General features: G+C 47.6%; 1 long non-coding RNA gene across 2 annotated transcripts; it reads right to left on the reverse strand.

Annotated features, from left to right (window-relative positions):
* Nucleotides 1-654: 654 nt before the first annotated feature.
* On the reverse strand, nucleotides 655-7,748 carry LOC148003125 (uncharacterized). Of its 2 annotated transcripts, XR_015632151.1 has the most exons (4): nucleotides 7,147-7,748; nucleotides 4,593-4,781; nucleotides 3,707-3,825; nucleotides 655-1,918 (listed from the first exon to the last, which is right to left on the reverse strand). It is a non-coding gene; the product is annotated as an uncharacterized LOC148003125 (long non-coding RNA). The 2 variants fall into 2 exon arrangements; XR_015632152.1 differs by lacking the exons at nucleotides 655-1,918; nucleotides 7,147-7,748 and adding an exon at nucleotides 2,206-3,605.
* Between the last annotated feature and the right edge of the window lie 9,900 nt (nucleotides 7,749-17,648).

The raw sequence follows: 17,648 nt of genomic DNA on the forward strand, positions 1-17,648 counted from the left end.
TATGGGACCACACTCCTTCTTCCTTCTTTTATACCCAGTTGTGAGCAGGCTTCTTCAGCCGGGGGTTCACCATGTTGAGCATGTACTGTCCCACTGCAGGCCCAAAAGCAACAGGCCCAGCTCAGTGATGGCTGAAACATCCAAAATCAAATGCCAAAGCAAACCTTCCTCTTAAACAAACACTACAAAAAGCCTGGAGCTCAGGGGCCATCAGTTTTTATAACAAGATCTATAGTCACCCACATATATTATAATTAAGACACCTTATGGCACATTGACCATCCTTCTCTCAGCCTGACCTGAAATGACCCCATGCTGTAGCGACTGGGGAGTAACTGTGATGAGTCACTGTCCTAGGGTGCCCTCTGCACACATGGGGCCTGGTCCCACTTCTGTGGTTCCCCTAGGAAGACAGCAGTTGCAGCAGGACAGTTGTCACAAGCCTTGCCTTTGCCTGATAGTTACCCCAGGGAGCCTTGAGGGGAGTGGCCAGGGTTGATGGGCAAGCTCAGGACCTAGAGGTTTTTTTTTTTTTTTTTTTTTTTTTTTTTGGTTCTTTTTTTTCGGAGCTGGGGACCAAACCCAGCGCCTTGCGCTTCCTAGGTAAGCGCTCTACCACTGAGCTAAATCCCCAGCCCCGAGTTTTTTTTTTTTAAAGATTTATTTATTATATATGAGTACACCGTAGCTGTCTTCAGACACACCAGAGGGCATCAGATCCCATTACAGATGGTTGTGAGCCACCATGTGGTTGCTGGGATTTGAACTCCGGACCTCTGGAAGAGCAGTCAGTGCTCTTAACCACTGAGCCATCTCTCCAGCCCCAGGACCTAGATATCTTAATGAAGTGGGTCCCTGAGTAGATTCACACCTTTAGACAGCCTTCCTCGTAGGGCGTTTCAGGCGTTTCACTCTTGGTGGGAGTTCCGGGAGCGGTGAGATTCTGCCTCACTTTGTGGCCCAAGCTATTCTTGACCTACTATGTAGCCCAAGATGGCCTCCAGCTCCCCATCCTCCGCTTCAGCCTCCTGAATGCGAGGACTGAGAATCTAATTTCAGAAGGATGTGGGAATGTCATTAACCTGTTCTGTTCTTTAGCCCTTCCTTCTGGAATTCTTTGTGGGAGACAATAGATTCAGGATTTGGTGTCAGACATTTCTGGGCACGGATCTCAGCTTCAAAGGACACAGTCTCTACAGTTTATGAGCAGCACATTGGATAAAACGAATATGATGTTTTGTAAGCTGGTCTGTGTTCTCCGAGTCACTTGGGGGAGCTGAAGGAAAAAGACCAAAATGTACTCAGGAATGTACTAGGCAGGGTTCAGGGCTAAGCACTTCCGGAAGGGGGTGATTGAAGATGGAGGAATTACAGTTCTTGTCTTGTCAGGGTTTCTGACCCCAAAGAGAACTCAGTCCAGAGGGTACTTTCCGTCACCATGTTTAACACTAGAAGAATGCGCCCAGGTTACGCAGTCTCCAAACCAGGGCACCTCATGCCCTGGCAGAAGCCCCAGGTTCCAGTTCCCAGCACTTCCCAGCATGCAGTCTCCCTGTGGCTGGATTGTCCTTTCCTGTCCCCTGGCACTGGGCTTCCTTGTCCTGTGGAACTTGTCCCTTGTCCTGGAGAACAAAGCAAGTGCTCGCAGAGACTTCCTAAGGTCCTGCTGGCCTCTGCTTTCACAGAAGAGCTTCTCTTGGGTACCTGCTGCCTCTCCAGCCTGGGTGACAGAGTCAGCAGAGTAGAACTGGGCTGCAGGGGGCGGGAAAACAGGCAGCAGTGCCTGTGCTTGTGCTAGCATAGCCAGCTGAGGACCTCTAAGGATTCTTGTTATGACCCCTATTTGAGGACAGTGCGTTTCACTACACTGTTGTGGCGATGGCTAAATCAGCTCCTTTTATTAGGTTGTAAGTTCTCGCTGAAAGAAAGAACCAACACACAGTGTGTTAAGAAAGAAGCTTATTCAATGAGTAGCCTAGTAGGGGCACCAGTGGAAGGGGAAGCCCTTGGCCCTGCCAAGGCTGGACCCCCAGTGAACGGGATTGTTGCGGGGAGGGTGGTAATGGGGGAAGGATGGGGAGGGGAACACCCACGTAGAAGGGGAGGGGGAGGGGTTAGGGGAATGTTGGCCTGGAAAGGGAATAACATTTGAAATGTAAATAAGAAATACCCAATTTAATAAAGATGGAGAAAAAAAGCTTGAGTTCTTTTTTTAAAAAAGATTTATTTATTATATATAAGTACACTGTAGCTGCCTTCAGACACACAGAAGAGGGCATCGGATCCCATTACAGATGGTTGTGAGCCACCATGTGGTTGCTGGGATTTGAACTCAGGACCTCTGGAAGAGCAGTCAGTGCTCTTAATCACTGAGTCATCTCTCTAGCCCATTTATTGAGTTTTTATGGCATACTCTGGTTGAGTCGAGGGCAGGGCACCCAGATGGCTTGTTCAGCAGATAAAGATGCTTGCTGCCACCGACACAAACCTGAGTTTGGTATCTGGAGTCCACGTAAAGGTTGAAGGATACAAGTGACACCAGAAAGCTGCACTCTGGCCTCTGCCCGTGCACTGTCCCCCTCTGTAACATCTTTAACCCACATATACAATGATAAAAAGAAGTCCGGGATGTAGCTCAGTTGACAGAGTGATCGTCCTGCTCGTGAACCTTTGTGACCCATCTCAGCAGTGGAGCAGGATGGCACAGTCCCGTAATCCCAGCACTCAGAAGGTTAAAACTGTAGGGTCCTAATGTCAATTTTTTTTTTCTTAGATACGCACAGTATTAGGGCAGTAGCCTGGGCTACATGAGACCCAGTCTTTTTTTTTTTTTTTTTTTTTTGGTTCTTTTTTTCGGAGCTGGGGACCGAACCCAGGACCTTGCGCTTCCTAGGCAAGCGCTCTACCACTGAGCTAAATCCCCAACCCCGAGACCCAGTCTTAAAACAAACAAACAAACAAACCAAAATTATCTTGGAGCTGAAACACATCATTCACAGGGCTGAGGCAGAGGAATCATAGGGACTTCAAATCCAGTCTGGGCTAAGGTGTTGAGACCCTATCTCAACCCCTTATCCCCAACAACAACAGCAATAATGATGAGAAGTCACAGCAAGGTTGGTAGCCCTTCTCTGAGGTCCCTGGCTACATACACACACACACACACACACACACACACACACACACACACACACACACACACACATATGGAACACTTCACAAATGTGTGTGTGTGTGTGTGTGTGTGTGTGTGTGATTCTTATACAGGACTGTGCTAGTGTATTGATCCAATTTTACTATATGTGCTGCCAAGTTAGTGTGTGTGTGTGTGTGTGTGTGTGTCAGAGCTGAGCTGCCTGGCTGAGCTAATGCAGCCCTCTGGCTGGCCTCTAGGCTCTGCTTACTGCTGTATCTTCCTAGGGATACTGCCCTCTTCTGAAGTTTTCATAGCATCCACAAGTCCAAATCTCAAGTTCCTTCAGCTGCAGAAGCCCAAACTGTCCACAGTGGGGCGCCAAACCCTCCTTCAATGGCACCATCTTCAGAAAGCCTCTATTCTCTTTCCACTTCTGCTGTAGGCTTCTAGTCAATGTCGTTGCAACACCCTCCGGGACAGAATGCAGGGTCTCACATGTTAGGATGCTAGGTAAAACTCCCCTCTTTCATCGTCCCTTTCCCATTTCGAATGGGTGTGTTCCCCTCTTACCTCTCCTCCAGAACTCAAGACGACAGTTCTTCATTCTGCCCAGGCTTCAAGAGCCAGAGCTTGCCGGGCCTGGCAAGAGGTTCTGGGCTACAAGATGGTATCCGTCTGGGTAGTGCTATCTGTGTTGGGAAGCCCAAAGGTAAGAACACAGCCTATCTCTCAGACTTAACTAGACACCCATCTTCCTTTCGGGGTTCCATCCCGTGCCTCCCCCAACTCCTCTCTCTCTCTCCCGGACGACCTCCAGCCTAAAAAGAAGCCAGAGAAGTTTGCCACCTGCCTACCCTGTGGTACATTAGTACTTTAAATGAGTCTACAAGGCTTGATAAAATACACCTCTTTGTCTTGGAGATTGACTTGGGGGTGAGGGGGGCATATGGGGATGGAAGGGAGGCGTTAGGACCAACCACTTAAATAAGTAGCCCAGTGCTGTTCAAGGATAGAGGTGCACAGATGGTATTTGAAGAAGTGACACTTCTTTATAGACATCTGTGTGTGTGTGTGTGTGTGTGTGTGTGTGTGTGTGTGTGCGCGCGCGCGCTACTTGAAAGAGGGCTATGCTTTCAGTGGGCTGCAGAGTAAACTAAGGATCAGTTTCAGCCACTGCATCACCTGCTGACTGGCTGGAACGACACCGTACTGGGTCTCTGACAGTTAGGCCTCCACCATGTAATTCCTTGTGGACCTCCCTATTCTTAGCCTTGAACATCCATTAGTCTACCAAAGCTGGACAGGTACCAGGGTACCTTCAAGTTACTGGTGGGGCTTTCTCATCACACCCGGATATGGAGGTGTGTGCAGAGTGACCTCCAACATCCACCCCATTGTGTGCAGGTTCAGGAAACCCAGGAACCACACCCCATTGACTCCCTGGGCAGAATATTACCTGCTGGTAATATGTACTTGTGTGAAATTCATACGGGGGAGAGGAGGTGGCTGCCTTCTGATTCCTCCTCTGTGTAGCCATGGACAGCTCAGGAGCCATGTGGGGTTACACACCTGTCAGCAGCCTGGGGACCACTGGGCTACAATGACCTTAGCGGTGTTTACACAGGATTACCAACTCGTTGACTTTCTGGAAAGCAGAGGAAACAAAGTTAAGAGAGACAGCAACTCACCAGCTGTCCCTACCTGATGGTTTGCAAATGCTTGGCCCAGGGAGTCGCAGTAGTAGAAGGTGTGGCCTTATTGGAGGAAGCGTGTCACTATGGGGGTGGGCTTAGAGACCCTCCTCCTAGCTGCCTGGAGATGCTCAGTCTGTCCCTGGCTTCCTTCGGGTGAAGATGTAGACCTCAGCCCCTCCTGCACCATGTCTGCCTAGATGCTGCCATGCTTCCTGCCATGATGATAATGGACTGAACCTCTGAACCTGTGAGCCAGCCCCAACTAAATGTTGTCCTTTATAAAACTTGCATTGGTCATGGTGTCTGTTCACACTATAAAACCCTAAGACACCCTACCTCTAGCACCTTCAACAAAACCCACTAATGACCTTCACGGAGTCCCTTTGGAGACATGAGGGTAGAAGGTGGGCTGTTTTGGGAGGGGAAGAGGAACTCTGCTGGGGAGAGAGATGACAGGGTGACAGAGAAGGTGAATGCTGTCAATGTATATTATATGTGTGTATGGAAGCCATAATGAGGGGCTGGAGAGATGGCTCAGTGGCTGAAGAGCATGTACTGTTCTGCTTTTACTGAGAGCCCAAGCTCAGTTCCCAACACCCAAGCCAGGAGGCTCACAACCACCTGTGATGCCGCATTCAGGGGGACGCGATGGCCTCCTGCATCTGCGCGCACAAAACCACACACAGTCGGTACACCTCATTAACAATAAAATAAAACGGTTATAATAGAACCCATTCTCTCATACAGTTTACTGTAATAAACAAGGACGCAGTAACAATTGCATTAAATAAATTAGTCTTTTTGGGGCGTTAAATGCTAAGAATGGCTTCTAGTTTTGTCTGAGGGAATGTGCTTTATCAGGAAATGCGTATTTGGTGCCTGTCACCCAGTTGCTGCCCAAAGCTCCGAAAGCACTCGGAAACTTCCGTTGCAGCCAGAGTGCCATTTGTCTGAATGAGATCAGTTTTGCTGGGTTTTGTTGTTTTTAAAACAAAATCCAAACTGTTAGGTTTTATCAATGAAGACTCAGGAGCCAGATGCCGGGGTGGAAACCTGCTACCTCAGAGAAGCAAAGAGAACGCCCAGCTGACCTTTCAGCTCTTCTGACGTCCCAGAAGGAAAAAGCTCCCCCAACATCCAAGAGTGAGAAAAGCCATTTCTCCTTCTCTGCCCTGTCTTAAATCCCCTTCCACTCAAAGGCCCTCCTTTGTTTACTTATGTTCATTCCTTGTCAGCTGGTTAGTTGCTCTGCCTCTTGACCAAGAGTCGATTTTAATTTTTTTAAAAAAATATTTATTTATTACACGAATATGAGTGCACTGTGGCAGTCTTCAGACACACCAGAAGAGGGCATCGGATTCCATTACAGATGGTGGTGAGCCACCATGTGGTTGCTGGGAATTGAACTCAGGACCTCTGGAAGAGCAGCCAGTGCTCTTAACCACTGAGCCATTTCTCCGGTATCCAAGGTTTACCTTTATTTAGCTAAAAGATTAAAGGTGTGTGCTAGTACTGGGCCACACCACAACTACTTGTTTACATAAGTAAACAGAAAGCTCTGAGATCAAAGGCTGAGCCATAGCACAGTTAGAAACAGTCCACAATCAAGGGATATCCTGCAACAAGATTTCTGGATGGAGACTAGTCATCAGCAAGACTAAGACACAGTTATGTGCTTGGAAAGTCCAGCCTCAGTCCACATGCCCTGGGGAGAGGTGAAGAGGTGGAGAGAGATGGTCAGGTCAGATGCGCTAGCCCATACTGGAAACTTCCACCCTCAGAATGCTGAGTATGCAGAATTACATCTTCTGGGCCAGCCTGGGCTAACAGCAAGGCCATGTCTCAGAAGTCAGTTGGGCTTGTATGATGAAAGATTCCATTAAAGTCCCTAAACGTGGAGGTCCTGGTGGTTCTGAGTGATGAACACACCCACATGGAAGGAATGTTCTGTCCCTCAGCTCCACTGCTCCCCCAAATTCTTTGGCTAATGCAGTAGCAGCAGTTTTCCTACCCCCCCCCCCAACCAGGTCATCCTAGCAAGTAATTAAGCCAGGGGTGGCCATCTAGCAGGTAGTATGAACAAGTGACAACCTGGACTGTTACTGCCATCTGAATGGGGCCATCTGGTAGAGCTGAGCCCTTATCTGAGCAATCTGACCCTAAACTCCAGTTACTGCAAAGTTCGGCCGATCCTGGGACACTCAGCTGGTGTGCCCAGAGAACTGGAAAGTTGCTTGGTGTGGGACCCCTCCCCCTCCCCCAGTTGGTGTCAGAAGGACTGAGAATGAGTGAAATAGCAGAGAAAGGGGTGCTTACCCTGCGTCAGGTAGTTTAAAGATGGGCCCACAAGGGGGCTGGGGATTTAGCTCAGTGGTAGAGCGCTTACCTAGGAAGCGCAAGGCCCTGGGTTCGGTCCCCAGCTCCGAAAAAAAAAAAGAACCAAAAAAAAAAAAAAAAAAGATGGGCCCACAAATTCTAGAACCCCTTTTTCAAAAGATGGCTTCTAGCATCTCCTTCCTCAGAACTGAGGAGAGCTGACTCAAATATAAGCCTCCAGGGAACTGATGCTCTGACCTCATGTGCAAAGGAGGGGAAATGATTGCTCTGTCATTTCTGGGGCTAGAAGATTATAATAATGACTGAAAACTTGTTTTGAGAAAATGAGCAACATAGACTCTAAGTGGCTTTGTGAAAAGGTATCCCCCTAGACAATCAGTTGCCTTTTGAGCTCTCCACAGCTCTGAGGAGATGTGATATTCACAAGATTAACTTGTGGGACTTTCTATCATGGAGCTGGGGAGAGGCTCACAAGGACTGCCCCTCCCTGAGAATTTACAGGCAGTTAACAGTTACCAGGGAGAGGGATGCTTGCGTCCTGGCCCCTTTAGCTGTGGCTTTAGAGGCAGTTAACAGTTCCTAGGGGGTGGGGCTCAGGAGGCCCCGCCCACTCCCTGAGGCTAGCTATAGGCAGTTAGCAGACGCCGCTGTGGCAGGGCTGAAATGGGGGTAGTAGTACAGAAAGAGGTTGCTCTTCCTATCAGCAGACAGTATCACCACATGGTCATCTCTGGGGTTCATGCTTTCAAAAGATGGCGTCTAACATCTCTTACCCTTGGGTTGTGGGCTGTTTGGTCGATTGGCGTTCGTGTGCTGAGTGAGGTAGAAGCGATGCTGTGTGCTTGCTCTTGTGAGGCCATAAGAGAGTTTCTCTCTTCTTCCTCCACCTCTTTTGAGGCACCATGCTTTAATGACAATTCAATCAAGTAGCATGGGGGAAGAGACCGACGTGGGCAGGAACTGAGGAGTCCTCTCCACAACCAGCCATGAAGGGGAGGGGGCGGGAAACACCTTGCAGATGGCTCCTGCAGCCCGCACTGCAGCCTTTGGATGACCACCGCCATCTTAACAGCATCATCAAAGACTCACAGCTGGAACTGCTGACGTTATTTTTGAACCCTTTTAACCATAACAAATTGTGACGAATAGGTGCTTATTATCATTTTGGTTTTTATTTTTTTGTGGGGGGAGGGGTGATGCTAACAGCCTGGAGTCCCTCTGAGCTGGTCTGGTGAGGCTTGTAATATGGCTAAGGACTCCTCAGGCTCTAAGTCTTCCCTTCCATTGACCAGTCCTCACTGATGGCCCTGAACACACATTTCCTTGTCTCCATGGAGGGGACGAATGCTGCAATTATAAAGCGATTTTTTGGGGGGGGACTTATGGAATGATAATAGAGTGTGTTCAATCCCGCCTCCTGCAACCTGCCCCCCCACCACTAAGGTTTCCCTAGACCCAGGTAGTGTCTCGCTTACAGCCTAGACCCAGCTGCTCACGTTGACGTTTTCCCAGGTTGCCTCACTTTGCCTCCTCCCAACAAGACCTCCTCTGTCCTAATCAAGGCTTGCCCCATCTCACCATTTTATGAGGACTATCTGATTTCTTTGGTAGGTCTCAGTGGTGTCAAAACTGCCATTCCGTGTATCCAGATACTCCTCCCCTCCCGGGCTACGTCCAGGTTATGTTCCTGGGCTGAAGACAGCGCATCCCAAGGGCTGGCCAGACAGCAACTTTGCACTCATAAACTCTGCCCCACGAGGCTCCCTTGTGGGTTGAACTTCCGGTAGTTTTCCTGGCACATCCCCTCTGATCCTCTTGTGTTTTCAACTTTATAATCTGTCCATTCATATCCCATTTCTTAATCTACGTAGGGAACAAATGTAACCGCCCAGAGTGAATCCCCATTTAAGGATCTACCGTCAAGGGGCTGGGGATTTAGCCCAGTGGTAGAGCGCTTACCTAGGAAGCGCAAGGCCCTGGGTTTGGTCCCCAGCTCCGAAAAAAAGAACAAAAAAAAAAAAAAAAAAAAAAAAAGGATCTACCGTCAAACTGCCTGGACTGGGGGAGCTCTGTGTGGTTTACCGTTGATATAACTTGGATTTAAGACTCCATAATCTAGCTGTTGGGGATTGTGGTGGTGCACACTTTTAATCCAGCACGTGGAAGGCAGAGGAAGGCTGATCTCTTGAGTTTGAGGACAGCCTGGTTTACAGAGCAAGTTCCAGAATAGCCAGGACTATTGTCTTAGTTAGGGTTTCACTGCTGTGAACAGACACCATGAGCAAGGCAACTCTTATAAAAGACAACGTTTAACTGGGGCTGGCTTATAGGCTCAGAGGGTTCAGCATCATCAAGGTCGGAGGATGGCGGCATGCAGGCAGGCATGGTGCAGGAGGAGCTGATAGTTCATCTTCATCTGAAGGCTGCTAGGAGGAGAATATTGGCTTCCAGGCAGCTAGGAGGAAGGTCTTAAAGCCCACATCCACGGTGACACACCTACTCCAACAGCGACATACCTTCTAATACTGCCACTCCCTGGGGTGAGCTTATGCAAACCACTACAACTATGTAGACCCTCCCTTAAAAAAAAGAAAAGGAGGAGGAGGAGGAAGAGGAGGAAGAGGAGGAGGAGGAGGAGGAAGAGGAGGAGGAGGAGGAGGAGGAGGAGGAGGAGGAAGAAGAAGAAGAAGAAGAAGAAGAAGAAGAAGAAGAAGAAGAAGAAGAAGAAGAAGAAGAAGAAGAAGAAGAAGAGAGAAAAAAAGAAAAGCTCCCTACTACTTTGGAGCATACCAAATACAGAAAACAAAAGCATCATCAAAAGCAGACAATTAAGTGTGAAGAAGAAGCAGACTTATAGACTCAGGCAGAAAGAGCAGGCATGACCCCATAAATCCAGCACTCTAACCTACTGCCCAACTAACCTGAGTCCACACACTGTGTGGCTGTCTTCCCACAGGCAGCAGCTTGTCTAGCACAATGCGATCTATTGTTGGGATCCCAAAGGGGGATCTATGTTTTCCCCAGTCTTGGCCCCGGACCACTGCAGCCTCACATGAACCTTCCAGGTCCAGCCATCTCAAAGCATATGTTTCCTGTGCTATCTGGCCAATGTCAGAGGGGCATGGCTGAGGGAAGCCAAAGTTCTCTCTAGAATCCAGTAGATCCACTGTGTAAAATGATGCCTGAAAAAAAAAATCCAAAGAACCACCTTAGTCTCACATAGGAAATGCATTGACCACATCACATGGGACTTGATAACACCCAGAAAACGCTGCAGCCGCCCCATTTGAGAAAGAGAGCAATCGTGGGCCTTAGGTTGGTACAGACACAGCAGGACAGAGAGAGTGTGGAATCTCATGCCCAGAAGGAAAAGGCAGGAGTTAAATTCAGCCTCCAATAGCTAGCCAAAGAAACACGTTACAGTCACCCGAGAAAGACTCCAGAATTGCCTGGGGAGAGAAGATGAAGGGCCCTTTATTTTCTCCTGAGGTAGATAAGAGTCCACCGATCTGAGGCAAGACAGAATATCAAGCCTGCAGGCTGCATCTCCTCAGCAGAGATGGCTGCTGGGTTGAGTCACCAGAATGTGCTTACTTAGTGCCATGGACTGTGATAACCTGCTTTGTCCTCAGAGAAACTTTTTTTAGGGAGGGTCCCTTCACGGTTGCCATGTATAACTGGTGTAGAGTCCCCTACTTGGAGTACCAATCACATTACCAGGGAAACTGGGGTCCCCTCTCTAACGCTTAGCCCTGTTACTAAAATAATTTAAGGACAGTCTGAGAGGAATACTCAAGAACAATTTTATTAGCGTTTAAAAGAAAACCACCCCAGGGCAGACAAGCTGTAAGTCTCTGCAGCTGCCTGGAAGAGTAGATGGAAAAGGAGAGAGAGAAAAAGCCATGATGTGATGTTTGTGCTAACACTGACTTGGAGGTCAGCCACGTGGTGGACAAGTAACACTCTGGGAGGAGGACTTCCAAAACAGAGTGAAAAGTTCAAAGTTTTAGAGGAAGCATGTGTAGAATAGTTCAGGTTTTGGGTAGTTTGCAAGGCTGGGTTTCTGCTCAGAGGTAGATTATATGTTTGTTTGTTTTGGATAGGAAGGAATAGCTTTCCCTTAACAGGCTTCAATGCTACCACTTCCCAGGTCAGCCGTTTCCACCCTGAGTTCTGGGACTCCTAGCCTTTGTGCTCTTGCTCTGGGTAGGCTCTGACTTCTTCCCTGGGTCAGCATTGTCCCAAGATGTGGGACTCCCAAGTTTGCATGCCCTTAGGCCTGGGTAGGCTCTGACCTCTGACCTTCTTCCTGGGTCAGTCGTTCTAGAAAATGCACTCTTGAGTTTTTCAATTTGGAAAGGATAGCTAATATGCTAATATGCTGTGTGTGTAATGGTCATGCCCCTGTAGCTTTTTTTAGTTGTTTAGATAGGGTCTTATACTTGCACCTCAAGCTGGTCTGGTGCAAGCCAAGCAAGCTGATCTTAAACTCAAGATACTCCTCTGGCCGATGACTCATCGGTGCTGGGTTTATAAGCATCAGCCACCATGCCCGGTTAGTGGAGCCCTTTGAGCTTCTCAACTCACTCATGAGAGGCAGTCTGCAGAGTAAAACTGGGAATTTCTGAGCTCTGCTGTGGACTCAGGCACTGTACTTGGTAGAGCGGCTAGGCAGTCAGGAGTGCCCCCTCCTTCACCTCAGAAACTCTGCATGTGAGTGTTGGTCTCAAGGGCACCGGCCGACAGGAAAGGCTCTGGAGAGCAAGATGCTTCTGCCCAGAGTGGTCACACAGTTTGTTCAAAGGGTTAAGCAGGGCTATGGCCATGCTGGTATCTGAATTATGCTCCAGGACAAGACACATACAAAGACCTTCCCAGAGACATTTTGGAGTCCTTAGATCAGACTTGGAAAACCAGGAGTTTTGCTTTCTAGGAAGACTTTTTTTCTTACTAAAATGGCCACTGTGGCTTAGGAATATATACAGACCTGTATGCCACATGCAAAAAAACAAAAACAAAACCAAACAAAACCCCCAAAACTAAACAAAAGCCTTAGGTCAGTATCCACAGGGCGAGGACTCCTCTGATGAAGATAGGTCTTTCAATAAGGATGCAGGGGAAATGGCTGGGGGACTTATTTTCGTGTAGAAAATACTGGGTTTTATTCTGACACCACTGCCCTTCCCTTCCTTTTCTGGTTCCCTTCCCTTTGCTGGTCCCTTTTCTCCTCACCAAGTCCTACATTTTGTTTCCTGTCACATGTATGTATGTATGTATGTATGTATGTATGTATGTATGTATGTATGTATGTATATATATATCTCCCCCACCCCTATATATATATATATATTACATATCTACATATACACACATACACAGAGACCTTTAAATCTAGAGACCGCATGTGGGAGAGAACGTGTCCTTTGTCTTTTCCCTGTTAATCTAACTTGTTCTCCATCAGTGTGGATGTCCTTGCCACCCATCATGTTCCATTTCCTACTTTCCTGCAGTTCATACATCTAAGGGTAAGGGCTAAGCTGAGAGGTAGAGTACATGCCTATCAAGTACACATGCACACACGTACATGCACGCAAGCATACACACGTGTGTGCGCAAACACACATAGCTCATTAGCCTATTTTCTACATGTGAGAGGAAAATTTATCTTTCTGAGTCTAGCTTATTTCTTTCCAGCAAAGTTTTAATCATATATATTGAAAGCAGCAAAGGGGGTTCCATGATTTCAAACACGAAGGACTCACATGCTTTAAAAAGAAAAAGGTAACAACCCCTACATGTTCTTGGCACTTTATTCAAGAACAAAATAAAGGCACGATCAGATTACTAAGTAGCAATAATTCAAAGGACATTACAGACACAAATACACTCTCAAAGCATTACCATGGACCACACGAGCGAGGGTAGTGAGGACCACAGGTTATTGCCTGGGGGGCGGTCTCTAGTTTGATAGACAGTTTTAAAGCTATGTAACCTCTTTTGTCCTGCACACATTCCTTCCCAAGATATGGGCCCGCATTGCACACGAGCACGAGAAAGCTAATAGGGACTTTTCCTTAAAGTTTACTTAGACTCAGTTTCCCTTATTGCAGTACTCTGTCTCAGGTTCTATTGCTACAAAGAGCTGCCATAACCCAGCAACCCTCATTTAATTGTGGCTTACAGTTCAGGGGTTCAGTCCATTGCTATCACGGTGGGAAACACTGCAGTGTGCAGGCAGTCATGGTGCTGGAGAAGTAGCTGAGAGCTCTATATCCAGGTATGAATACGGCAGGAAGAGAAAGTGAGCATCTGAAATCTCAAAGCACTTCCCCCATCCCCCTCCCCAGTGCCATACCTTCTCCAGTAAGGCCACACCCACTTCACAAAGCAATACCCCCTAAGAGTGCCGCTTCCTGTGAGCCTTTGAGGACCATTTTTTTTTCATTCAAACCAGCACACGCACACAAGCAAAATGAATTCAAGCCAGATGGGTTCCTCCAGCCCCATAGCTGGATGTGACTGGTTTATGACTTAGTAGACCCTATGGCTTGATGGTCATTAAGAGGAGGAGTTTATTCGGTTGTTCAGAGGGAAGTGTGCATGCAGCTCGACTCGGGCAGGGGTCCTGCGCTGCCGAGGTGTGCATGCACAGTGGGTGGCCGTGACGATCTTGGAGTGCTGAGTGGGATCACCAGACGTGTGTTCATAGCCCACATACCTTTCCCCTTTGTCTGTCTGCTTCAGTTGCTTTCCGCTTGTTTTCGTGCCTTTTCTATATGTCCCTTGAGGGGTCTGTTCATACCAGGGAGCCTTTCCTCCCTGTTCTCCACCTTGAAAGACCAGTTCCCCTTCTAAGATGGTTTCCGTTTCTTTTGAAAAAATTTAAATTGGGGATCCAAAAGTTCAGACTGCTGCCTAATTGTGGCAACTTCCTTAATTTATCAACATTTTCCTTTTTTTTAAGTTAATAAATCGTACAGAAAACAGACTGAGGTAGGATAGAAAGACAGAAAAAGACAGGGATAAAGGAAGGCAAAGAGGCCCTTTGCTCAGAGTCTAGTTGAAACCTGTTGCCAGTTAAGAAGCAAGGATTACGGGGCTGGGGATTTATCTCAGTGGTAGAGCCCTTACCTAGGAAACGCAAAGCCCTGGGTTCGGTCCCCAGCTCCAAAAAAAAGAACAAAAAAAAAAAAAAAAAAAAAAAGAAGCAAGGATTACAGCACAGTGAAGGACTTATGCTATGAAGGTTGTTGGCCAAGGGATCATATTCCCTTTATATAAAGATTTTTTTGAGGAGGGGAATGTTGTCTGAAGAGATGGTTCAATGGTTAAGAAGAAGGTCTGTGTCATAGGGGATAGGGAAAGAGGCTTCACTTTGGCCCACAGAAGCTCTTTCAGAAACCCCAAGTTCTGTCCCCAGCACCCACGTCAAGGGGCTCCCATTGACTTATAACCCCAACTCCAGGGGTCCTGAGACCAGATAGCCTCTAGCTCCCATGGACCCGCACTGAGGTGCATACCACCCCCATATAGATAAAAAAATAAACATAATGTTTAAAATGAAGATCTTTTTAATGCAAAATAGCAACGAACCAGGTTTAAAGTTGGAATGGACAGGTTCTGGAGGTGAGCCTTATTTCTTCCTCCCAGAGGTTTCCTGGAAACTCCACATGAGACTTGAGCCCTGAGATCTAGACTTTCACCTTATTAACTGTAGTCCTCTCAGATGCCCAGCTTCTCCTCGGGAACCACCCTGGGGTCTGACCTACGTCCCTTAGCCACCCTTTAAAGTCAGCCACTTCAAATCCCACCAAAATGGTACAGTGCGGGCCACTGTTGTGATGACAGTGTAGCTCCCTCCCTCCCCATGCTCTTGAATGTGCCTTTCGTCCTGAGAATCTCCTGCAACCCTCATGCCTAAGCCTTATAGTAAAACACCTTCTATGTTACCCCACCTCTGCTTCAAGTCTGCTCACCCTGCCATTCTTCTCTGCATAGATGCCACAAATCCTTGTTTAGCCTGAGTCGAGTTTCTCAAAGATTAGGGGACTCCTTCAAGCATCCTCAGTGATAGAGCAGAGCCTCTTTTTGTGTCCCCATGACAAAGACCTCCGTATACTTTTATAAGTCAGTTTGTATATAAGTTTGAGAGGATTTTGTGTGTAGGAGAACTCTTCATGCCATTTTTGTGAAGAACCCTGGGTTTTTATTGTTATGGACTCCATGCCCCTTTGGAAAAGATCACAGACTCAATCCAATTCTAATCAAAGGAGTTACTGATTCTCTTGCTAGCAGTTGAGCCAAATCTGAGGTTGAAGGACGTGGAAGGACTTTTCAAGAGGAAAGCCACAGGAAGACCTTCAGTATCTATGCAAGCAAGTGAAGACTGTTCTATTCCACCCCGTTAGGTGACAGAGGCAACTCAGAACAATCTTGGGGTATCTGCTTAAGCAAACTACAGAAGCAACCCTCCCCAAAGAACCACGCAAGCCCCCCTAAGACCCCCATATCATAACAAGTAGATAGTCACAGCTGTGCTTTTCTTTGAGTGGAGGTCACTGAGTCTCTCACTGGGAACTTACCTTCCAGGGACTGGAGTCAGATGCAGAAGGGCTAATGGGTACCAAGATGCCTAGCACCAAAAATGAAACTCCTTTGGTCATAATATTATCTGCATCTCAGACATTAGCAGGGAAAAGTAGTTCAGGGGATGGTAATGATGTCCTTAGTCTTGATGGTGAGAGAATTTTTAAAGGATCACAGAAGGAAGGTGGAGGGTCATTTTATGGTAGCTTGAAAGAAAAACCATAGGCCAGGCAAGCTGGGAATTCTTGAGGATGCTGTGGGAAGGAGGCAGACTGAGAAGAGGAAAATCCTGCCTTCTAGGTGCAGTGGGAAAGCTGCAGCGGCTGTAGAATGGGAATCTTCAGAGAAAACAGAAATCTCAGTGTTTGGGCAAGCATGCTTCTGATTTTGGTCAGTACCTAAGGAAGCCGTAGAAAGGGAAAGGGAAAAAGCGATGGTTTTTGAACTAGAGGTGAGAAAGTGGGCGGGTTTAGTGGTTGAAAGTCTGAGGGGTCCTGGAGCATGTAGATGCATTCTCTTATACTAAGGGGATAATTTATTTCTCCTTAGCAAGTCTTCAGGTAAATCAGCTTTCGTGAGGCGTGGTCCCCTGGTAGGTGATTGACAGGACCATTTTGAGGGACAATAGTATATGATCTCTAATCCTGGAGGCATGTTAGACTGTCATATCTAGTTAGGACCCGAGGGATAAGCAAGATTTTGTTTTAGTTTTTTCAACCGGGAAGGAGTAGCTTTCCCTTAAAGGGTCCCAAGGAAGCCCCGTTCCTCCATCTTTTCATATGGTAAATTGGAACTGGGACCTAAAGCCGACCCTAAGAGAGGAGTCTGTTCTCAATGGCTTCCAAGCCTGCTAATGCTGGTCTGGCTGCCCAACATTCCTCCTCTAGACTGGAGGCCAGAGCTGAGAGATGGCTCGGAGCATAGAATCGCCAGCTGCCAAGCCCGAGGATCTACCTGATTTCAACCCCCACACGGTAGAAGGAAGGAACTAACTCCGACATGACCTCTAATTCTGAATTTCGATGCACAAGCACAGCTGCACATGTGCACACACACGTACGATGAAACGAATAAGCGATTTTTTTTTTTTTAAAAATGAGAGTCGAGGCCTGAAGATGGTATTGGAGAGGAGCTACTGTTTAGCGTCCATGTGGCTCCTTACAGATGACGTGGGTCCTAGATGTGTTGCTGGAGCATGCTGCTGGGTGTTTCCAGACTCTTTTTGCATCTTGTTTAAAGAATTCAGGCACACACGGATTGCAAAGTGGCAAGGAAACCTTATTCAGAAACGATCCAATCATACACCGAGCAGCGGACTCTGTGATTATAGTACTCAAAGAATTCTTTTTGGGTTTTAAGGGTAGCAGAGTTGGTTGGCAAGAAGGGCAGGTTTGGGGCTGTCTTTCTGGTTTGACTGATGGGCTTGGATTCTGTGAGCCTTTGCTCGGTTGGGACATTCTTTTTCATGAAGCATCTGGTCTGAATCATGTGTGTGCCAATTATGTATAGGCATAAGATGGTAAATATAAAAGTGTCCCTTAAAGCTCAAGGGACAGGGCTTGCCTTGAGGGGCATGTGTGGTTCCGAGTTCTGCCTCTCTTCCCAGGTTGCCCGGTCATCCCTGTATACCTTATGCTTGGAAAGCACAGGGAGAAGCCTGGCATGGGTGGGGTCTGAAGTCTGCCTCTTCTCTCCAGGGCATCCATCAGATGCTGCTGCCTGCCTGCCAGGCCAGAAGAGAGAAAGTGGAATCCAGGGATAAATGGGGCTCATAGAACTCTCTGGTCAGGCTGGGAATGCCCAAAGTGTTACAGGTCTTAGAAAAGGGATAAAGAGGTTTGGGGCAGCGTAGGTCCAGTCCAGTCCTGCAGCAGCTGTGGTGGCAGGGGTAATGT

Source organism: Rattus norvegicus, chromosome 10 (assembly GCF_021556685.1).
Source record: "Rattus norvegicus strain SHRSP/BbbUtx chromosome 10, alternate assembly SHRSP_T2T, whole genome shotgun sequence".
Taxonomy (NCBI): domain Eukaryota; kingdom Metazoa; phylum Chordata; class Mammalia; order Rodentia; family Muridae; genus Rattus; species Rattus norvegicus.